We start from the raw sequence: 6000 nt of genomic DNA, 5'->3' as shown, positions 1-6000 counted from the left end.
TAATAATAATAATAATAATAATAATAATAATAATAATAATAATAATGAAATAAGGTATTTTTACTTCAACGACTACTTATACTGTAATAATAATCTCGTAACAGTATAGTTTTCTGGGATTTTGTGATTATAGATGACGTTGCGCATGCGTAATTATCCTTTTACCCTTTGTAAGATTCGTTTCCGAAGAACTCCATATAAGAATAAAGAAAAGATCCTATGCCTTTGCAATACTTACCTGTTGTTGATGATTATAATGACAGCTTCCGGTGAAATGCTAAAAGTCTAGCGGATGATTGGCAGACGAACAGCAGATGTATCCAGGTTATTCTTGACGGAATCTCCTCCTAATGAAAATGATATTTGAAGAGCAGAGTGATCGATTTCGAAGAGACAGATCAAATGAAAGTATTGCCTATTTGCTCTCTCTCTCTCTCTCTCTCTCTCTCTCTCTCTCTCTCTCTCTCTCTTCTCTGTTTATAGATCTCTGTTTATAGATATATGTAATTATGAAGGACACACACACACACGCACACAAACTTATATATATATACATATATATATATGTATATATATATATATATATATATGTATGTATGTATGTATATATATATATATATATATATATATATATATATATATATATGTGTGTGTGTGTGTGTATATATATGTATATATATATATATATATATATATATATATATATATATATATATATATATATATATATATATATATATATACACATATATATATTTATATATATATTTGAATGAAGAAAATCATTTTGAGCAGAAAATGTTTTATAGACATATGCAATTTAAGGCTTCGTTTGTCGGTGAGGGAAATAAAAAAACAAAAAATACACTTTATCTTACACCATCTTACTCTCGACCGAATAAGATGGCGTACGGGAAGTCGGGGTAATCAGGGATATTGGGGGCTTGGGGGTTGGGTAGAGAAGGAGGATGTGAATAAAATACCTCCCAAACAAATGTATTCTTTAGATATTGAACAAAAAAATTGTATGCATCACTGAAACCCTCTCCCTTCCTCCCTCCCTCCCTATCAATGGTATTCACTGGACACCGATAAAAATAAATAAGAAAAGCAACCCTGGCTGAATTTCCCATCCATCAAAGGTAGTTTTATACATTAGACACCCATCAAAGATTTAAAATGTATTATTAAAAATCTCCCCCTCTCCATCAAGAGTATTTTTCAGAAACCAGTCATAGGCGCAGGCCTAGCCATGACTCATGAGTCAACAATTCCGTGACGAGGCGGCAGGACTGAGCTCTAGAATTCAGTGATCACATTACTGTCTTGATACATAAAGCCACACAGTACCGCTGTAAGCTGACCATTAAAATTAGATTACTAGCAAGAAAAAGAATCATAACTGAAAGACGAACAATCCATTTGCCTCATTCGGTTCACCTCACCCACCCCTTTTTTCTAGGGCTCTAGTACATTTCTTTTATCCTGAAATCAGTTCTGACAATTTTGTCTTTTGTTATTTTTTTAATATAGATTACCCGAGTTTCACCAGTATCGACTTACCATCTTTTCCATATCATAGATTTATTCCTTGATATCGCATGTCGCAGTAACAAGCTAAGGATGTTAGGCAAGAAATAAAAGTTTATTTTATAACCATTAAGGAAGACCTTAGTATATCGTTCGTGAGTAAAGTGGTTTTAGTTTTCTGTAAAAGACAACTATTGAGATGGCTATTTGTCTGTCCGTCCGCAACTTTTCTGTCCGCACTCAGATCTGAAAAACTACTGAGGCTAGAGGGCTGCAAAGTCATCAAACATACCAAATTGCAGCCCTCTAGCCTCAGTAGGTTTTATTTTATTTAAAATTAAAGTTAGCCATGATCGTGCGCCTGGCATCGCTACAGGCCACCACCGGGCAGTAGCTGAAAATTTCATGGGCCGCCGCTGAGAGTTTCATGGGCCGTGACAGAGAATTTCACACAGCATTATACGATGTACATAAAACTCGATTGCGCCGAAGAAGCTTCGGCGCACTATTTCCTTGTTTATTTTTATTGATAGTTAGGACTCGACTCTTATTCAGAATGAATATCTATAATAGGATTTATTCTGCCATACTATTTCGATTGTAATTCGCTGATCTATCGTTCATGTAATTTCTTTATTCACAAATATACAAACTAACATACACATAGGCCCAGGCACTCTTATGTGCATTGAGGCGTTTGAGTTTCAAGTACTAAAAGTAATGCTGAGTCATTTCACTGTTACCGCTTATTCTGTTGGTACCTCCTACTGTTTCCGCTTTTACAGCTATTTATTATTCCAATGACTTTTGCTTCAGCGGTTACTTATGAAAACTTCCAGACCGTTGAGAAGCCACTCAACCACGTCTCTTCAAACTATGCTAAAGTCTGTTCCGATTCCTTCCAGACTTTATTATTATTATTATTATTATTATTATTATTATTATTATTATTATTATTATTATTATTATTATTATTATTATTATTATTCAAAAGATGAGCCCTATTCATAAGGAACAAACCCAGCTGAGGCCATTGACTTGGAGTTCAAATTTCCAAAGAATACGATGTTCAATTGAAAGATGTAACAGAAGTTAACAGCAAATACAGAAAAAAAAGAGATCAGTTATTGGAAAAACAAACAATAAATTAACAAACTAATAGATAAACATAATAATGTAAGTAATTTATAAAATACAAGGAGCATTACTTTAGGGTAGTAACGCACAGTACCACAGCAGCAGCTGGAGGCGATTCCAGAGCAAAGCGCTCAAGATACGCGAGAGGAGCCTAATGAGAACTAACTGCAGGAGCGTCCAGTAAGAACTCTCCAAGGAGGCTCGATGTCACGATGGCGTTTCCTTCTCTTATTATTTGCAGACGCTTTGCATTACTTTAGGGTAGTAACGCACAGTACCACAGCAGCAGCTGGAGGCGATTCAGAGCAAAGCGCTCAAGATACGCGAGAGGAGCCTAATGAGAACTAACTGCAGGAGCGTCCAGTAAGAACTCTCCAAGGAGGCTCGATGTCACGATGGCGTTTCCTTCTCTTATTATTTGCAGACGCTTTGCGCACCTCCATGTTAATGACTACCGCCCCCGATTCTCGACGCAGCTGGAACTCGTTTCCAGGGAAAAGAACTAGATCAAAGTACCTATTTTGTCAAAATAACAGCAGATATTTTTTTGGATTTGTTTGTATTCGTATGGTTTGCATAAGTGCTATGTTTAACGTAAGAGAGAGAGAGAGAGAGAGAGAGAGAGAGAGAGAGAGAGAAAGAATTATGCCTAACTTTGAGTTATTTATCATTATGTTTTCATGATTATTGTTTAGCCCCATGAGTATTTCAAAAATTCCTGAATTCGTACCTGGGTTTGTTGTTAATAATAACGCCTACCGATATTTTTAAAAATTATTATGTTATTTTGTGGACTACTTAATGTTTAAAGCAGCAGATTAATGGCACTACCAGCCATCATTATCATACTAATACATGCCGTTGTTCGCATTGAAAAGATGACTTAAGGATAGAAGATGGTGCTGTTCATTTGTTATGCCTAATTTGTTAGGCTTTTCTTTCACTGGCTGACTGGGATGACTAGTCATGATTTGAAATAAGTCTAAAAGTGGGTTAAATGTTGGGTAATGGAAGAAGTGTAAACACTGATTAATAGAAACTCGAAGCAGAATCTTACTGAAATATGATGACCTTGTGCCGTGTAGACAGCCACAGAGACTTGCAGACAGACTGAAAAAATGCGAATCAACAGCGTGTTTACTCTTAACCCGAGAAAAAGGATTCAGTTCCACACATGTAAATACTGATAACTCTGGGTTCTGCCTCTGCGTTCCTCCCAGTATCAAGGGTAGATGTATTCAATAAAAAGAATTATTTAAATTAAAATAGAAACTTTTTGCTGGGGAAAGAAACGTAACCTGAAGTCAGTAAGAAACAAGAGAGAGGTCCTGAAGAAGAGAATTGATCTTTTCAGTAGAAATAATTAGGAAAATTAGAGATCACTTACACTACAGAACAACACTATAACGATTGACACGATACAAAAAAAAAAAAAAACACAAGAAAAATGAAGACTGCGTAAGAAATGTGATATCGAGCAAACAGTCCATACAGTGATGGTAAATCGAACTTTTTTTTATTACAAAAAGACTTTAACGGGAATTAGATTGCTAAAAAGAGGGCTGACCACACTGGGTATAACGCCCAAGGAAATTGTGTTCTGCTAAGTAAATATTCAATGAGATATCCTCGATACTTGATTATATACGCACACATACACACACACACACACACACACACACACACACACATATATATATATATATATATATATATGTATATATATATATATATATATATATATATATATATATATATATATATATATATATATATATATATATATACTGTATATATACAAACATATGTATATATATAAACATATATATATATATATATATATATATATATATATATATATATATATATATATATATATATATATATATATATATATAAATAATCAACACACAATCACATGTGGAACAGAAATAAATTTCTGACTCACGTCGGGATAGAACCCAGGTCTCTCAGGTGGAAGGCAAGGGCGCTATCCACTAGGCCATACAAGTCTAAAAGAAGTTGGAACCTGAGAGCAACTGCACCCAGGGAATTACCTGGCCAAGCTAACTGCTTGCATACCAGCGAGTTTTCCCCAACTTCCCGACTCAGCAATGACCCAATAGACACCATTTCATTTCGAATTACCCTTCTGAGTGAATAAGATAGAAATAATCAACACACAATCACGTGTGGAACAGAAATAAATATCTGACTCACGTCGGGATCGAACCCAGGTCTCTCAGGTGGAAGGCAAGGTAGCGCCCTTGCCTTCCACCTGAGAGACTCCATTCAAGAGACTCCTGCCACTCTCTGACCCTTCTTTGTAATACTTCTCCCATCTCTTCCGTAATCACAAGATGATCTGCATATGGTAAGTCCCACAGATTTTCAATCCCAGTCCCTTCACTCAATACATCCCTAATAAGTACACACAGGCTGTTATTGCTGATATACTTGTTCTTATATACTTCATTTCAACCAGCGAAACCAAGGTTTTTAGATACACATCAAAACACCAGATGCCTTCTGTAGGTCTACAAATGCACGTAAGAAATTCTGCTTAATTTCCAGCCTCTCTCACCCTAACTCTTATTATAAAGACAGCATCAACTATTCTTATTCCTCTCATGAAACCGTACTGATGTTCGAATATCTTAACAATCGCTCCTAATATCTCATTAAGTATTCATTCATTCTAAAACCTTCAACAAATGTTCTAATAGTCTGGTTCATCCATAATTACCACATTCAATAATATCTCCTTTCCGTTTAAACATTTATCATTAGACTTTGGCAATACTTCCTCCTCCCAGATTGCCCCTAATGGTTCCAGTATCTATTCTTCCCTCTCTTTTACCAGGTGCCTTCAGCATTTTAATTTAGTATCTCTAATGGACCTGGTGATTTGCCATTCTTCATTGAACTTTACCTGTACAGATCGTATCTTGATTGCCGGTACCTCTACGCTTCCTACCTCCCTAGATCCCCTCTTTCATTTTCTATGTTTAAAAGATGCCTATAATGATCAAGCCATCTTCGTTTTATGTAATCATCTTTATGCTAGATATTTTTTATTATATTTTGCACGACACTTGACAGACCCCGGCCCTGTCTATGCTTTTTTCTTGAGTCTGATATTCTGTAAAAATCTTTTTCTCCTTTCTTTATGCCTAACCTATTCAACTCCTCTGTAGCTCTTCCAGTAGCTATGGCCAATAGCCCCTTACTTTCTCTTCCCACCTCTCTATATCGTTCCTAAGAACCTTGCACATGCTTCGAGTTCTTCATTGGAGAGGAGGGTAGATTTCTCGGCTAGAACGCTGTTGGCCC

General features: G+C 35.8%; 1 long non-coding RNA gene across 1 annotated transcript in view; it reads right to left on the bottom strand.

Annotated features, from left to right (window-relative positions):
• Nucleotides 1-245: 245 nt before the first annotated feature.
• LOC136837319 (uncharacterized) overlaps nucleotides 246-6000 on the bottom strand; it is a 139162-nt gene continuing 133407 nt past the window's right edge. Inside the window, exon 4 of the long non-coding RNA XR_010852639.1 lies at nucleotides 246-347. This is a non-coding gene — a long non-coding RNA (uncharacterized lncRNA). The remainder of the gene's footprint in view (nucleotides 348-6000) is intronic.

This window comes from Macrobrachium rosenbergii, chromosome 58 (genome assembly GCF_040412425.1).
Source record: "Macrobrachium rosenbergii isolate ZJJX-2024 chromosome 58, ASM4041242v1, whole genome shotgun sequence".
NCBI classification, from domain to species: Eukaryota; Metazoa; Arthropoda; class Malacostraca; order Decapoda; family Palaemonidae; genus Macrobrachium; species Macrobrachium rosenbergii.
The sequence above is the reverse complement of the archived record's forward strand: the minus strand, read 5'-3'. Positions and strand labels throughout refer to the sequence as shown.